This window comes from Pinus tabuliformis, chromosome 8, assembly GCF_031772625.1.
Source record: "Pinus tabuliformis cultivar Carrire ecotype Pingquan chromosome 8, CPIR1, whole genome shotgun sequence".
In the NCBI taxonomy this organism is placed as follows: domain Eukaryota; kingdom Viridiplantae; phylum Streptophyta; class Pinopsida; order Pinales; family Pinaceae; genus Pinus; species Pinus tabuliformis.
This window is the reverse complement of record NC_142294.1, coordinates 789,801,905-789,821,382: the sequence shown is the minus strand read 5'-3', so window position 1 is coordinate 789,821,382 and position 19,478 is coordinate 789,801,905.

The following is a 19,478-nucleotide window of genomic DNA, read 5'->3' as shown; positions in this document are numbered from 1 at the left end:
CTGCTCCATTGTCAAGCGTGCGTTATCTTCACGCAAGCGAGCCATTTCATTCTTCAACTCTTGGACTGTTTCTAGTATAGCCAGATTTGTACTGCGGGTCTCCTCACCCAACTGCACCCACAATTCTGGGTGGTCTCCTGGATTCATTTTTCTTCTTGTTCTGGTCTGGTCTATTCATACAACAGTCAATCTTGTGAGCTTTGGGGCATAATTTTTACCCCAGTTGAAGAAAGAACAATATCAATGCTGTAAAAAAAAAACAACACATATTTCTTATACTCAGACAACACATATTTCTTTACCCAGAGGCCACAGTTTGGGCAACCTGGGCTCTGATACCAATTGTCACATCTCTACCCATTTTAACTTTAGGTAATATAAAAAAAAATTCTTGGTTACGGTAATAACACCAACTATATACATATAATTGTACACATAGTCGATATGATTTGCTGAAACACTTTACCATAACATATGCCAATGGTTTGATTTAATAAAGGCTGATCAGATTAACATTGTTATGAAACATCCGCGCCTTAATATTATGCTGCGAATAATTTAATACTACGCAACTACGTGTTTTCGATTCCGTGCTGAATGTAAGAGCTGACAAAGCCATCTCATAACACCTGGACTTGACATTTAAGTGGACTGACCCGTTCACGTGATCGGGGTATGGCTTCCCGTGTTGGGAACTTTCCCGCTTCTCCTCTTTGGTATTCCCGCATTGATCAACGGTGGGCAAACGTTGATAGAGATCAATGGAGGAAATAGCTCCACGTCTCCTAGGTTGGCTTGTTGCGTTTATAAAGCGAATTCCTCCGGATACTTCGCGATTTCCTTTGGTTTTGCTCGGCGTCTCATTGCCTCCGCGCCATACTGTCACTGCTGCAAGTCAAACCCTCGACTCTGTTACAATTCCCTTCAGCATGTATCACTGCCATGGCGCCATCGTTCCAAGGATACAAGTTACCTCGCCGGTTCGGTAAGATCTCTAACTGTTTGATAAAGATTACAAAGTTTCCTATATTTAATCTTAAGGAACGATAATTACTGAGCTTCCCTCTTTGACAGGTTATGAATGGCGGCCTTTGGAGCTTATCGGCGGTATGCACATTCAATCAGATGTTAACCGGTCGAAACTCTTCACAGGTGCATAATGAATCTTCTCCTACACCCGGTGTATCTTATGGTTAAACAGTATTTGTCTTCTGCCGTAGGTTAATCTCCGAGCGATTTTGAGTTTCCAACCCTACCTCTTCATGGTTGGTGCAGATGACGGAGAACCAGTTTCTTTATGACTGCTGGGTTAAATCCCTTTGTTTAATTACCGCGGACCAAAGGAGGGTCAGTCTCTAGTTCATGAGACTGTACTACTCGGCCGCTATGTAAAATGGCTACCTAAGCCTGGTTTCTTTTATGTTATTGAGCTTTAAGCTTAGGTTAATATACTTTATAATTTCTCCGCATATGTACCTAGCTCTGGACCCATTATAGGATGGTGGCCCTTTGTTAAAATGCGGGCATGATTATATTACAGTTAATGACTACCATATTTTGTACAATCTTTGAAGAACATATCTCATATATTTCTTGTTTATGTAATATGATTTTCTCGTCATGATATGTATTTATCTTGTCCATGGATTACTCAGATCAATACTCTGTTGTGCATTTGCTTATTTCCATTCAGTCTTGGAATGCCATAAGAGATTGCACCTGCATTCGATTCGATGGATGCATGGTCGATCTCGGCTTGAATTTCTGCGGATATTCAACTGCTCGGACCATCTACTTTCAACGCATAAGTTATGGTTGTTTCTATTTTTACCAATCCGAAATTGTTCCATATGAAATGTATATATAGCTGGTTCTACATATTACATATGAATGTCAGGGTTTTATCTATATATATAACATTTGTTTGTCACAGTAAGACTTATCTCACGCCCTTACTGCTCTTAGAACAAGACTATCGTTGTTATTATGGAGTGATTTCCACTTGGCACCACGAGGGTTTATCATTTACGTTGTTTATTGTTCTGTTCAATGCTTTCATTTAAAGTCCATATATGTATATAAGTTCTGTTTGTTTGATCTTATCTATTTCTACAAGAAACAGAGCGGAATGCTCTCGCATGTATTGCATCTTTTGAAATCGAACCCGAACCTTTTGGCTCAGGGTTACGATGCGAGGAAAATATATACTATGCTTCTGTGATAGTCTTCGAGCCTCTGCATGAGGGTTTCGAAGAGAATACAGGTCACTGATGGCTATGCCGGTTACGGCGCTGATGTATTTTAACTCTTGGTTTATTGGTTACGTTCTTCTCTTTTCTACTGAGCACGAATCCGTTCAATACCGACTCGGTTATTCGTTCAAGATTCTGCTTGAAACCCCGACTTAAAGTTTGATATCACGGCTCTCTATCTTCTGCCTGTTTGTTTTACAGTACGAGGTCGACATACTCAGTCTTGAGATTATCAGTTACTCAGGAAGTAATGGTTTATTCTTTTCTTTAAAAAAAACAGGTTAGAGTAACCATACTACCGCAGAACTTCCACTGTTCGTTGTTATTTAGATCCCTTGCCTGGCCTAACTTCCACAGGGACAGGATACATTTCCAGTAACCCCTATCGATGGCATTATAGCTCTACTGTTCTACGAATAATACACCATTTGACATAAGGCCCTAGTTTCTAAATATCACTTTAAATTCCCAAATATTAGGTCTTATAGCCAAGGTACAAATTCTACTGTTCGTTCAATCTTTACATGATAAGAGTAATAGAGGTTTGCAAGTGTTCTGATCTAATAGCCTAATATCGGCAACAGCAAATATTTAATCTACCGTTCTGATAAAAAACCACTACAGGTATAGTAGGTTCCGGTACTTACCTGGTCACCGTGCGTAATGTATTTCTTGTAGCAAGCCTCCTGCAATTTCCTGTGTGAAGCTCATTAACCGCCCATCCTTGAGACTTTGTCCTTCGGGACCTGAGTCTCCCCCCGAGCTTACTCTTACCGGATCCCAATCCTCAGTAAGACCGCACCTAGTGTCTTGACTATCTGGTCTCTACCAGACTTAGTCCAAAACCAGGTATGTTCTTTCTCTTGTTTCCCCTTCTGTCTGTCACTACAGCACAGAAAAGCCCAGAAAGAACTTTCACCCCTTTTCTTTTTCCTGGAAATCCTTCCAGTTAAGGGAAGTGGTTATTTTCAGTTCCATTAACTGCTTTCCCTTTTGGGAAACTCAATGCTCCCTTTGAGTAATTCTTTAAACATTACTTAATGCATAATTCAAATTAACAGATTACTTCTTTAAAAGAAAATAAGTTCTCAATGTCATTCAGTTTTACCACAGTAAACTTTTAAATAATTACATTTACGGGGTCATCACAAGCAGCTTATGCATGAAGTAAGAATATTTTAGGGACACAATTTTTTCATTAAATGGTTTTCAATGTTTGTTTTTTTGTTTTTTCTAAATTAAGAATTGCAAAAATATTTTAGGGACACAATTTTTTCATTGAATGGTTTTCAATGTTTGTTTTTTCTAAATTAAAAATTGCAAAATTTTTATTTTTTTAAAAAATTTTATTGTTTTCAAAATTTTATTTGATTTTTATAAATAATTTTTTTTAATATAATTTTTTTAAAAAATTTTAATATTTTAATAAAAATATTATCAAATATTTTATACTTAACCTTTTAAAAATTAATTTCCGCAATTTTTAGATATTTCTTTTCGACGTTGTTTGTTGTCAGACAATTATCCCAGATAGAAGAAGAAAGTTCTTCTGAGATCTTTTTTCGACCTTTATTTGTTGCGAGACAATTACCCGAGATAAAGGAAGGAAGTTGGTCCAGTATTTCTTTTCGTGGTCATTTGCGAGAAAATTACAGAAACTTCTAATGATAGTCAAGTAAGCATGTGCTTTAACAAAAGCGTGTTTTGTATTATTTTTGTCTATTGGAACAAACAGATTATCATTATTAAGGTACAATGTTCATATGATCATAAATAAAGCTATAAAAATATGGAAGGTAAAATTAATGAATTTTATATTTAATAAAAAAAAACATTTAATTTTTAAAATATATTATAAAGGGAAAAATAATATTTTAAGGTTTACGAAGTTAAATATGGTTTATGAGACAGATTGTTTTTTTATGGTTGATTTGATGTATTCGATCTTTTTCTTGTAAAGCCTCACAATAAACACTCTCAGCTTCTCGACAAACCCTTCGTTAAATAGATTATCCTAAGAGCTAGCTGCTTTTTTCCTGCTAAGCCTTACAATAAACACTCTTACGAAGTTAAATATGGTTTATGAGACATATTGTTTTTTTTATGGTTGATTTGATGTATTCGATCTTTTTCTTGTAAAGCCTCACAATAAATAAAGCCTCACAATAAACACTCCCAGCTTCTCGACAAACCCTTCGCTAAATAGATTATCCCAAGAGCTAGCTGCCAGAGTATCTGCATAACTTTCCATGTTGCCTTTGAGGACCTCAAATTCTAAAATGAAGTGTTTTATGATCCCACTTTTCCAAAAGAACATAAAATACACTCTTTCTTCCCACACTTCTTTTGACTTTTTCACCTTATTTCTGTTGGGTATACGAACAAAGTCCCACATTGATTAGAAGTGGTAGAAGTGGGAAGGATCATGGGTATATAAGGATGAACAAATATCTCCATTGGTATGAGGCCTTTTTGGGGTAAAGCCCAAAAACAAACCCATGAGGGCTTAGGCCCAAAGTGGACAATATCATACCATTGTGGAGATATGTGGTGTCCATAGTTCTAACAAGTGGTATCAGAGCCAAGTTCGAGGTTACCCAAGTGGATGAATCCTCGGAATGCCGAACAAAGATGGTGAGCCCCCGTAAGCCTGTGGATGAGCTCGGTTAAACAGGCGGTGTGCTCTGGATTCTTCATGGACGTGTTTTGTTCTCCAACACGGTGAAGAGGAGTTGACCTGGGATGGAGCAAGGTGGTGCTACCATGTAAGGCGTGTGCTTCCAACGCATTGGAGCGGAGAATCCTGGTTGGTAGAGAGGGGAGAAGGAGAATCCTGGTTGGTAGAGAGGGGAGAATCCTGGATGAGCTCGGTTAAACAGGCGGTGTGCTCTGGATTCTTCATGGACGTGTCTTGTTCTCCAACACGGTGAAGAGGAGTTGACCTGGGATGGAGCAAGGTGGTGCTACCATGTAAGGCGTGTGCTTCCAACGCATTGGAGCGGAGAATCCTGGTTGGTAGAGAGGGGAGAAGGAGAATCCTGGTTGGTAGAGAGGGGAGAATCCTGCGGATGGTTTGAGGGGAGGCTCGATGGTCCTTTGTTCGAGGGGAGGATTGTTGGGTATACGAACAAAGTCCTACATTGATTAGAAGTGGTAGAAGTGGGAAGGATCATGGGTATATAAGGATGAACAAATATCTCCATTAGTATGAGGCCTTTTTGGGGTAAAGCCCAAAAACAAACCCATGAGGGCTTAGGCCCAAAGTGGACAATATCATACCATTGTGGAGATATGTGATGTCCATAGTCCCAACAATTTCACAATGAAATTTATAAAAATTAATCATTAACTAAATAATTATAAAATTCTATTTTAAAATTTAATATAATACCAATATTTTTGTAATAGAAGTTACTTAAAGCTCGTGAAAATTAAAATTGAATTATATTGACATACTCCACACTACAAACAACAATGCACAAGTACTTTATCTTCAAAGGGTCATTATGAAGCTTAATGAAAGTTACTTGAAGCTTGTGAGAATTAATATCGAATAATATTGGCGGAAGTTTAATAGCATACTCCACAATACAAACAACAATGCACAAGTACTTTATCTTCAACTTGGCACAACCTCCAACTCGTACATCTCTTTCTGTAAATTTCTAGGTATCTCAAATATTATGAAGACTACCCGTCATACTTTCTTGAAAGACCACATGATCTTGAAAGTTAAGCGTCTAAATCTGGTGAAGCTTAAGCACTATATAGAGTATTGAGATTTATTTTCTAGGTTGTTTTTGTTTTTAATTAAATTTAAAAAATGTATATTAGGTTTATAATTGTTATGAATACTTATTACTTTAGGTTATTAGGTTATTTTTATTATTTATTTTTTAATTAGAAATATATCTACATATTAATTTTTTATAATTAAGGATGATTAACTAATTTAAAATAGAATTATAATTTTATTAAGTTATATAATTTTTTAATATTAACAATGTGAAATATATTATGAAAAATATTTTGATATTGGGTATGAATTAATATTCAATAATATTTATCAACTATTTAATTTACAAACTTTTTATAAAGTCTTTATATTCATTACATCACTAAAATCAAACAAATATTTATTGGATAATACTTATATAGCTTATTTAGTCAACAAGATGTTTATATATCTTATTTATATCTAAGTTCCTTCAAACATAGACCCGTACAATTTCAATTTTGTTCTATAATATAGATGGTTCATACTTCTTTTGACTACACTTCCACTTTTCAACTAAATTTTTTGGATTATTCTTTCGAAGTTGTCATCATTGTTATATTTTATATTTATTTTTATTTACCATATAAATATTATATATTTTTTACATTTATTTTTAATTATCATTTAAATATTAATTTTTTTTATATTAAAAATATATTTTACCAATAGATTTTGTCCAATACTAGTGAATCAATATTATTTGTTTCTAGTTATTGTTAATTTTCCACACTACTCTAGTTGTTAGAGGTACTATTTCTGATCCACACCACTCTAGTTGTTAGCAGTCCACGACACTCTAGTTGTTATAGGTACTATTCCTAGTCCTAGGTCATTAGCAATGTTGTAGGACTACTTAAATACACTTTGTTTGCCCATTCAAGTATGTCTTTGACGCTAACTTAACTATACTTAAACTAAGCAAGAGTATCTACAATGTGGCTCTTATCCAAATGTGTTAGTTATTTTATACTTTTGAAAATTCAATAACTAAACAATGCGGCAGGGAACGCTAGCTATGCGGCCTTGTTGATTACACATATAGCATAAAGAAGAGTAATAAATATTTCTAAAGTTAGTTGGGTTTGGGTTTGGGTTTATATTCAATGGTTAAGAGAAATGAGTGTTCTTTATTTATGTTCTATTCCCAAAAAGACATGTTGAGTCATAAAAAATATATTCTATTTCTACAAAAACATGTTGAGTTTATAAAAAAAATATTGTATTTCTGTTTATGAGTATAATGAGTATAACCTGAGTATAAAAAGAGTATAATCTGAGTGAACCAAATGGTTAAGAACGTGTATTTCCTACCACGAAGTCAAGGATTCAAATCTAAAGGATATTAGAGTATGTAAATAGGTCATTTGGAAAAAGAAAAAAGTATAACATGAATAAACCTAATAGTCAAAAACAATTGTTTTCTCCTCAAAGTCATATGTTCAAATATATAAATCTATGTATAGAGAAGTGTGTTCTTAAACTGAAACCATATTATTATTGTGCATAATTTATTTTTTTCAATATTCTCTCTTACCCTATTTTGTTTAAATTCAATATTCTCTTACTTGCTTATATATATAATACAAAATATGAAAATAATTAACGATAAATAAATAAGTTTAATATTATTTTTTAAATTTTATTCTTTTAATTAGATTAATTTTATTAGTCGATTTTATGGAAAGAAACACCTAGCCTACTTGAAATAGAATTGACGAGAATAAACCTAGAGACATTTATGTAAAAATTGGATTCATATCATGGGCTCGTGTCCATCACAACCAATCTAATATGTTTCGGGTTGGTAATTTCTTAAGAAATGTAAAGAATTGCTTGGTTTGCTTTAAAATTGTATTTTTGTACTTAAAAGTTTTAAGAAAGTGTTCCCTAATCATCACAGTTATGATGAGTTAAATGGTTAGGAAGTTTGATATTTAAAGAGAAATTGATTTTCATCTTTAACCTTTTTAGTGTCACATAGATGACAAGTTCTTGAGCCATGACATTGTAGAAATTGTCCAATGCTTTGGTTTACTATGGAGCTCATGTTCTTATTTTAGCAAAGTGGATTTTCTTATTTACAATAGTCAAATAAATAGATAATTTTGATCTTTTAAATTAGGGTTGATCACTTCCTTATAGTATCTTAATTTTCTTTTATCTTCTAAATTTTTATCATATTGCAGTGTCTCCTTGAATTTAGATGTAATAATATTTTAAACATTATCATTATTCTATAGAGTAACATCTTCCTTTCTCCCTAATGATTTAGCCAAGACTTAGCATCTTTATGCCAACTCATTTGAGTCACAGGTGGTTTTGGCTAGAGTTAAAACAATTCTAGGAACACTCTTTCCTTCCTTGTTGTTTATATTATTCTTGTACTTTAAATACTCAATCATAGTTGTGCTCTCAATGGGAGAAACTCATTTCTATGAGGAGGATAGGACAACGCGTATTGCCTTTAATTTTGATATGACAAGTTATTAAATTTTTTTTGGATTTACTCTAATTTCTCCTCAATTCTCTAGCGATACTATAGCCTCATACTTCACAACCATATAAAATAACAAGAGTCACAATGGTCTCAAAGAGGAGTTTATTCCTATCTCAGAACCAAAGTTTCACCAACTTACAATCATTTTCAAACCCATAATGATCCTTCCAACCTCCATTTATCTTTTTCTCAATGTCATATAATTCCAGGGAAACTTCTAACAAAATATGATTTTGAGATATTTGTAATGAAAACTTCTTCCACATTGTTATTGTCATACATGAAATCAGCGTAAATAAAATTCTTGAATTTGTTTATCATATCCTTTGTTTTTCCAATGTTAATAGTCATACAAACAGTATATCAAAAATCCTTGAGGATTTTTAGTTGCTTGTTGAGATCATAATGACTCCTCACCATAAGAACAATATCATTAATTTAAAGTAGAAGGATGATGACTATACCAATCAAAATCATCCTAATACAATTTGATTCTTCCGAAAACAACCCTCTAACTTGTCAATGTATACGTCAAAAGGGTAGAAGATAGGGACAACCTTGCTTATGTCTTGTATTATAATTAATTTCGTTGTTATGTAAATGTTATGTATAGAAATTAATTATGGTTAAATTAGGAAAAAGGGACGTGATCAAAATATCATGAGCCCTCACGTAAAGGAAACGAGGTTATGTTTAAGCCAAGGGTTGTCATTTAAAAACCATCATTCAATCTATCAAATAATATAATAAAAAGAAGATTTTATTTATAGTGTCAATTGCTCTATAACATCTAGTATCAGAGCTAGTTCCATTGTCAAGTTTTCACACACCAGATCTCCATATTCTCTAGTCACTTATGTGCATTCATAATTATCATCACTCTGCTGGCCATTATACCCTGTGATCATACACCATGGTGTGCCTTTCATTTTGCTTCATTTGTCATCGTACCTGTGTTGTCCTCGTGGTATTTCTGTTGTTATTGTTGGAGAATCAAGTAGGGCGGCAATTAAAGCAATTCTCCTTATCTTAATAATTGTTTGTGAACTTATGTTGGATTCTTATTATTCTTTATTAGATTTTTTCATCAAATAATTACAAGACCATAAACCATGAATGTCATAAAATACAATGAACATAAGATATAGGCTCCAAGCCAGGGAAAAACCCTCCAAGGGGAAAACCCAGAAAGAAATTATTCTCTTCTTATAGAATCAGATCAAATGAGAATCCAAGACCAAACACAAACACCAAGTCCATTCATAAGCCCCAAGTCAACCTTCCTTCCAAGCTTTTCTAATAAGTCAAAGTCTCCTCAAGTCAAACCCTTCCAAAACTAGTCAAACTTCAAATTCATACTCTACAACAAAATTTCACCCCCTGCAACAAACTTGCAATTTGTGGCCTTCTTGCAACTCTAAAATTTTGCACGTGTCAGGTTTTCTAAGGTTGATTCTCTCTCTTTTGACTTTGCTTTTCTTATCCTCTTACTTTGACTTCTTCTCTTGACCTTTTCGCTGATTTTTATCCATCTTGCATAAGAGATTGAACTTGCTTGAAATGATATTCAAATGAGGTCGAAATGCTCTTATATATACACATCATTGGAGTTTGAATTACCCCAAACATGGCTGACTTGGTGAGGCATGGCTGACTTGGTCTTGTATGGACAAATTTGATATTTTGACTCAAAATAAAATTATGTTTTCACTTTCTTATCAAAGTCCAAATGGGCCTTGACTTCAAGACTTATGAAAAATATTTTTTTGACTTGAAAAACCTTAGAAGCATGAAGAACATGCTTGAGCAAGAGACAAATCAACTTAAGCATGAAACCCATGCCATAAAATAATAATTATTTTTCTTATTTTTACAAAAATATACAATGTCATAGGCACAAAAGTAATTATGAAGATCAAATCTAATTACATTCTCCAACACTTCCTCTTAATTAGGGAGGTACTCGTAATTACATAACCAGTACAAATATTCTTTCAAACTAAAATATTCTCATAAGAAGAGTCAGATTAATAATCCATTCTTAAGCGTCTACATCATAATTGAAATTATCAACATAGCAAGGCCTTGACTAACAAACTCTATCTCTCCACTAGATCAGAGCACAATGCGGGGAAGTTTTATGTGAGACACCACACAACCTCTCAAGGCACATACCCCATCTAGATGTTCATCAGGTATGTCCTCCTAGGACTACTCTTATCTTAGATACCTAATCCTCAAAGAATATCGATCCTCTTTGACCAATATTGTCTTTGATACCTTGTCCAATCCTCAAAGAGTGTCAATCCACGAGATTACTTCCTATCTTGGATTATCCATCCTCCAGGAGTACTAATTTTGAATGCTTATTAAATCCTCCATTCTCCCTCTTAGTTCCTTCACTAGAATTATGGTTATTCGTCCTGGACTAGTGCATGACGCATGGAGAATATGATGTCTAACATCACACCCTCTCAACTAGGGAGAGGTTACTTACTCCCTCTTAAGCATATAGGAAATACCTTACTTCCTTTTAACTAGGAAGACATAACCACAACACCTTTAGCTTGTCACAAATTTTATCAATATATCAGCTACTAGTTCTTCCATGGAGATCTTCAAGTAGTAGTTGCATGGCTCCTCCTTTCATTTGCATCTCATCATATAGAGCTTTTACCTTCCTGGATGTTATGGAGACAAACCCTTCCTACAGGTGACATGGTTTAAGCCATAAACCTTTCATATCACTTTTCCTCCAATCATCATTAGCATCAACAAAGGAATTATATCAATCCAATCAATGTAAAGTTAGTCATAGCTTCCTCTACTCATCAGGAAAGTGATCTTCCTTGTCATTGAAACATGGTCATCAAGTTATCTTTTGTATTGCTACCTTTCTTTACCAAGATGGTGTAGACCTATTAGCCATATAATCTTCTAAGGATTACTAAATCCATCCACTCAATCCATGTATTATTTGAATTGAGTTCAAACTAGACAGTTGTAGATACATTTGTTTCCATTATCATGCAACATGTCCTTCCGGTTAACAAAGTCATATCTCAACTAGATAATCAATATCAAATCATTAATGTCAAGGGGTTAGCGCATGGAGTTGGGTTACACTTTTTGGCAAAAGAGGGCTCATTTTGTGTGAAAAAAACAACTCAATCGAGACATTTTAAGCGCTCAATCAAGTAATATTTGAGCCCTCAATCGAGTTGTTTAAGGGCTTAAACAATGTCACCAGAGTTTATATAAGAGCTTAATCAAGCCAGTGGCTCAATCGAGTCATGTTTTTGAAATTTCCTGCCAATACAACCTAGGCATGGAATTAGAAAAAGTGGCTCAATTGAGCCTTAAAGCTAGATCTAGCCTTAAAGCTAGATCTAGCCTTAAAGCTAGATCAAGCCTTAAAGCAAGATCAAGTGATAGGTTAGATCAATATTTAAAGCTAGATCGAGCCCTTATTTAACCACGTTAAGGGATCAATCGAAGGTTTCTTAAACCCTCGATTGATCTATTTGAATTTTGAAAGCAAGCACTCAATCGAGCTCCTGAGGTCCTAAAAATCACAGCTTTAGCACCTCTGCTATAGATTTCTCTGCAATCCCATTTTGTACCCTAACGAATTTAGGGAAAAAAATTTCCTCAAGTGGTAGAGTTGATCATGTTGGATTCGTGAAAGAATACTTTGCATTGACAAAAAATTTCCCCGGGGCACTGCCCCAGACCCCATAGAGAGGGGCTACCCACTCCCGTCAAACCTCTTGTGACCCCCCCGCTATGCAATCAGCACAACGAAGGGGGGGCTCCACCCCCGATTAACTATGTAGGTTAGTCATGGAAAGAATATAACACAAACCCAACATTCTCCCACTTGTTGCTTTCTTTCCACAAGGGGCCATAGGAGAGCTTAGTCATTTATCCAGCCCTAAAGTGCCCATTGTTTCTCTACATCAAGAGAAATTCTCAAAGCTCATAGATTTTGTCAATGCATCTGCATTATTCTTCAAAATGTCCACCTTTACCAGCAACACCTTTTTTTCTTCTATCATATCCCTCACAAAGTGATACTGAACATCGATGTGCTTTGTCTTTGAATGATAAGCAAGGTTATTTTCCAAGAAAATTACACTTTGGTTGTCACAGTCTATCCTTATAGCTCCCTGTACTAATCCCATACTTGAACACAATCTCTGCAACCAAACTGCTTCCTTGCTTACATGAGTGGCTGCCACGTATCCTGCCTCTGTAGTTGTTAATGCCACTACAGATTATTTCTTACTCATCTAGCTGACTGCACCTCCAAATAGGTTAAACACATACCCACTTGTAGATCTTATCTGATCCAGATCTTTAGCCCAGTCTGCATCAACAAAGCCACGGATATCCAAAACTCTGTCCAATCCTGGTCTTCCTTGGTAGCACAAACCATAATCACTAGTGCCACGCAAATACCTGAAAACTCGCTTCACTAATGTCCAATGCTCCTTTCCTGGTTTTGACATAAACTTGCTCAATACTCCCACTGCATGTGAAATGTTTGGTCTAGTACAGACCATCGCATACATCAGGCTACCGACTGCACTTGCATATGGAACACGGGACATGTCCTCTTCCTCTTCTTGTGTCTTGGGACACTGTTCAGCAGATAACTTTACACCTACAGGAATAAGAACCTTCACCGATTTAGTATCCTGCATATTAAACCTCTGCAATATTGTCTCGACATACTTCCTCTGGTTTAACCAGAGCTTCATCTTTGCCCGATCTCTTTTAATTTCCATGCCCAAAATATAGTTTGAAACACCAAGATCTTTCATGTCGAATTTGGAGGACAATTGGGTCTTCAAATCCTGGATAATTTCTTTGTCATTTCCAACCAGCAACATATCGTCCACATACAAGACTAGATAAATAACACAGTCACCAATTAATTTAAAATACACATAGTGATTTGCTTTGCGTCTAATGAAGCCAAGTCCCCGTATAAATGTATAAAATTTCTGATACGACATCCTTGGTGACTGTTTTAACCCATACAGAAACTTCTTTAACTTGCATATCAGTTTTTTCTTACCCTTCACCGCAAAGCCTTCAGGTTGCTTCATGTAGATCTCTTCTTCCAGATCCCCGTGAAGAAATGTTGTCTTCACATCCATCTATTCTACCTCAAAATAAAAAGCAACAATAACAAACAAAAGTAATCTAATAGAAGCTACCTTGGCAACAGGAGAAAAAATATCACCAAAATCAATTTCTGGCACCTGAGAATAACCTTTTGCTACCAAGCGAGCTTTGTATTTCTCCACCTTTCCTTCTGCATTTGTCTTCTTCTTGAACACCCATTTTCTGCCAATGGGTTTCCTTCCAGTCAGCAACTCCACCAGATCCCATGCCTCATTTTTGTGCAAAGATGCCATTTTATCAACCATGGTCTCTTTCTAGAGTTTTCCATCCTCTGAATCTACTACTTCCTTCACAGTTTTGGGATCATCCAATAATAGATAAAGAAAAGTTTGAACATAAAGCAGATGGATTATACCTTTCTGGCTGCCTTCTTTCTCGAACTGATCTTCTCACACCTGGAGTTTGTGGCTCTTCATCTTCTGATTCCTCCTATGCTAAAGAGTTTGATTCTTCCTCCTTAAGCTCAAAATCTATCTTCTCAAGTTACTTTGGTTGGACTTCATGTTTAATAACATCTTTAACCTCTCTGAACACCACATCTTGATCTGAATTTGAAACTACTTGAAATTTGTTTGCAAGGTATTCAATTCAAAATTAAACATGTTTAAAAGATTTCCATATCTTGCAGAAAGAAAACACATGAAATTTTCAGTTGTTTATGACCCATTTAAGCATAGCAGAGTTATTTCCTTTTACTGTTTAACACATTAAAACGAATTTGATCTGCAAAATAAATCAACCACAAATGCAAAAGAAGTTGATAAAGCAGTTCACCCCCTCCAGGGCTACGTCTACTAGGTCCAAAGCTCCCAACCGGGTTTGTCCTTGTTTTTATTAAATGCTCAAATTGAAAATACAACTGAATAGAAGCATCTACAGGAGAAATAGATGGTAAAAATGGATTCAGAACACTTGAATCCTTTAGGATTGACTATTGGATCACCTCCAATCGATACCTGCAACCGTATACAATCTTCACAAAACTGGGCCCTGGTGGCTCCTAGAACTTTCACGGCTCCAAAACCTCTGCAAATGACCTCAGATGGTTGTAAGACCTGCACCAATGGCTTCAGAAGGTAAAAAATACCCAAAATAAAACAAAAAAAATTCGTCCAAAACCGACTTTCCTAGCCAAAGTTATGGCCATTTAAAGTTTCTCCAGTTTGCCCCTAGAAAAACTCTAGCTAACTTTAGTTAACTCCAGATAGCTCCGCCAATTATGGCGGGTCCGCCAAATTTGGTGCTCTTGCAAAAATTCGGCCAACTTAACTGCAGTTACATTTAATGTTTGGTGGTTGCCTCGGATTTCGTGCTAGGCGGAATATTCCTTTTTAATTTTTTTTTTTGAAAAATTAAAATTTCTAATGTTATGGACAAATTCTTCTTTTTGCCATAACTTCCTCATACGGCGACCGTTTTTCGAACCGTTTGCGGCGCCGGAATCGGGAAGACGAGCACTTTCCAGTCATTCAACTTTGAACCAGTTCTAAGCACTTTAAATTTTGAGCATTTTCCGACACTTAGGACATGAGCACCTGATCACGCCTCCCCATTGGGAAGCTTTTGGACCCCAAAAGCCTTCAACTACCTGTTAAAGAGGTGAGGGTACAGCTCCCTCACTCTGTCCACCTCCATCCACTTTGCCTTGTTCTGTTTGCTGCCTTTGAAACCAACCCGAACATAATCTACACTGCCCCTTCTTGAAGTGCGTGTCCTTCTGTCAAGGATTGTATCTTCTTTCAGCTCATCTAAGAATTCTGGTGAGAAATCTTCTATAGATGGCAGCTGAACAGCACTTTCATGATCAGCAATCAAAGGAGGTTCATACAAACATAAGTTCTCCACATTGACAATAGAATACGTTTGCATGTAGGAAGGCAAATCTAATTGAAAAGCATTATTTCCAACCTTCTTGAGGATTTTGAATGGACCATAACGAATAGGCTTCAGCTTTTTACCTTCTCCTTGCATCCTTTCCTTACTAATGTACAGCCATACCTCATCTCCTTCTTGAAACTTGTGATCGACTCTATGCTTGTCGTGTCTTTCCTTGTACTTGCCTTGACTCTTCTCAAGCTGTTCTTGAATTTGTTGATGTATTTGTTGAATTCTTTCAATGAATGAACGAGCTTTGTCAATGTCACTATGTCCCTCAATGGCAACATCTTTCTCAAGAATGAAATCAAGAGGTGATTTTGGCAAGTAACCAAAACAAGCTTCAAACGGTGAGGTGTTTGTGGAAGAGTGCTTGGCACGATTATAAGCATGCTGTATGTAGTGCAAATGTTCATCCCAAAGCTTGGGATGCTTGCTGCAATAACCTCTCAAGAGGTGCACAATGGTTCTGTTCACAACTTCGGTTTGTCTATCTGTTTGCGGATGGAAAGTAGTACTTTTCTTCAACTTTGTGTCCATCATCTCCCATAGGTTGGCCCAAAAATTCCCCACAAATCTGGAATCCTTGTCACTAATAATGGAAGTAGGCAAACCAAAGTGAATCCATACATGATGAAAAAATAATTCAGCAGTTTGTTCAGCAGTTATAGTTTTTTTACAAGGCATAAGTATACACATTTTGCTGAAACGATCAACTACTACATATAAATAATCATGCTGCTTTCTATATTTTGGAAAACCTCCTACAAAATCCATAGAGATGCTCTCCCATGGTCTAGAAGGTACCGGCAAAGGAGTATACAAACCAAGCTTCCTATTGCTAGGCTTGCTTGTAGCACATAATGAACAACCTCTTATGAACCTTGAAACAGAATCTACCATGCGAGGCCAATAGCAATACCTATGTAGATGTGCAACTGTTTTGCTCACACCAAAATGACCAGCAATAAGAGAAGTATGAGCTTCTCTTATGACATTTATCCTCTCCCCCTGTGGTATACACAACTTTCCCAAATGAAACAGCAAATTGTTATGCATGTGATAGTCATTTTCCACTACATGATTCCCTTTACTCAAGTTAGCATACACATCTTTAAAGTCATCATCAGATGCATATTGTTCTATGTAACTATCATGTACAATGGAATCATTCTTAAGTAAAGTAATAGCACCAATAATAGGCCTTGAAAGCATATCAGCAACCTTATTCAAAGTACCTTTCTTATACCTTATTACCAAATGGAAATGTTGCAAGAAGCCCATCCATCTGAAGTGTCGTGACTATTGTAACTTGCTTTGTGATTGCAAGTACTGTAAGGGCTGATGGTCGGTATGTATAACAGTTTCTTTGCCCATCAAGTAGTGTTTCCACTTTTTGACGCTTTGTACCAATGCATACAACTCCTTATCATATGTAGGATAATTTACAATAGCACCATTAAAAGTTTCAGAATGAAAAGCAATAGGCTTACCATGCTGTAGAAGAACTGCACCCATAGCATAATCACTAGCATCAGTTTGTATCTCAAATGGTTGTCTCAAATCCGGTAATGCAAGGACTGGAGCTGAACTAATCTTCTCTTTCAAAGATTCGAAATCTTTTTGCTGCTTGCCTCCCCATTGGAAAGCATGCTTCACACTTGTCACTACATGCAGAGGAGCTGCTATAGAAGAGAAGTTAGAGATAAACTTCCTCCAATATTGAGCTGCACCCAAAAAACTTCTTACCTCTGTTATGGATTTGGGAGTAGGACACTTCACAATAGCCTCAATCTTAGCAGGATCAATTCTCAAAGCACCTCCTCCTACTATGTGTCCCAAATAAACCAAAGAAGTCTTTCCAAATTCACATTTTGACATTTTAAGAAATAACTGATTCTTCTTCAAAACATCAAGTACTTTTCTAACATGCATGACATGATCTTCTCTAGACTTGCTGAAAATTAAGATGTCATCTAAGTAGACAATAATGAGATCATCAAGAAAAGGACGCAAGACATCATCCATTACCCGCATGAAAGTTGCAGGTGCATTGCACAAACCAGACAACATCACAAGCCACTCAAAGAGTCCTTGTTTGGTTTTAAAGGCTGTCTTCCAAATGTCACTTTCTTCAATTCTTACTTGATGATATCCACTGCGCAAGTCTAGCTTAGTGAAATATCGAGCATCTTTCAGCTGGTCTAGCAAATCATCTATCCTTGGGAGTGGGTAACGATTCTTTACCATTATCTTGTTCAAGGCCCTGAAATCAACACACATATGCCAAGTGCCATCTTTCTTTGGAATCAATACAATCGGTGACCCAAATGGCGAAGTACTTGGCCTTATGAAACCCTTGTCCAACAAGTCCTTGATTTGCTTCTTTATTTCAGCATTCTCCATAATAGACATGTGGTACATGCCTATGTTTGGAAGAGGACAATCTGGATGCAAATGGATTTCATGCTGAATCTCCCTCTTAGGAGGCAAACCTGTTGGCTCCTGAAACATCTCATGATATGCATCAACTACATCATACAGATCTGATTTAAGTTTTGGATCACAATTGTCAAATGACTCATGATTCACGTCAACCTTGGGCTTAATCATAAGAAGAACAAAATTCTTACTTGAATTGACCAGCCTTTTTACCTGTCCTGCATTCACCATCGCTATATTTGTCTTCTTGCGATGAGCTCTAACAATGAACTCCTTGCCATCTTTGAAAAGATGATATTTGTTTTCATGGCGATGAAAGATAGCTTTCCTGTCAAACAAGTAAGGACTTCCCAAAACAATTCCTGCTATATCAAAAGGTACCACATCAAGTTCAACTGTGTCAATAAAATGTGCAGTAATTGCAAAGCGCAATGTGCACTTTCTTGAAACTTGTAAATTTGCATCCTTGCAAATCCATCCAATTGGATATGGCTTCGGATGTGGAACGACCTCAAGTTTAAGCTGCTTGACCAAGTCCTCTGATATAAGGTTTGCTTGTGACCCACTATCAAAAAGTGTGTCAATTTTAGTATGTTTTGAAATCACCCTCACATGAAACAGTTCAATTCTTTCTTCCTCATTAGGAGCTTGTACATGGCAGTTTGAGGTACTAGTGCTGGCTTGAGTTTCAATTTCTTTTCCCTTCAAGTTTTTCAAACCCATGGCTGCAATTTTGGTTTCATCACCTGAATCTTCCCCTAAATCTTGTGGTGCAGATGTAGTAGTAGCAGTTTTCTATTTCCCTTTGGATTTGTTAAATTGAGGTCTTTTTTCAGGATATAATTTCCAACAATTTTTCTCCTCATGGCCTGGTTTAGAACAATGTTTACAGATCACTTTCTCACTCTCCTGTTTGACAGATGCATTCTTTTTGCCTTTTCCCTTGGAGGTTTTCTCTTTGTTTTTCCCCTTGGGGGGCTTGTTTCTACCCTCTTCAAATGTGTTTTTCCCCTTGCCTCTAAATGGGTAGCTTGGACACAAACCTCGTCCAGGCTAGTAGGGTTAAACATCAAGATGGTGTGTCTAAGGTAGCTATGCAAGCCACCGATGTATTTCAGCAAGGTTTCTTGGGTCTGTAAATCTACCCCTAACAAGAGAGCTCTTCTCCTGAATTCTTGGGTGTAGTCTTGGACACTCTGACCCTTAAGTTGTCTGAAATTTTGCCAATTCATAATGGCCTTCTGCATGTGAGCAAGAGGATAAAACTGTTTTTTAATGGCTAACAGAAATTCAGGCCATGTTAAGGTAACCTTACCAAATTTTTTGATCTCCTCTTTAGTCTTGGCCTCCCACCAGACCAGTGCTTCTCCATCCATTCTCAAAGAAGCCAACTGAATCTTTGTGGCATCATCATGCATATTTTGGATCCTCAAGTAAACTT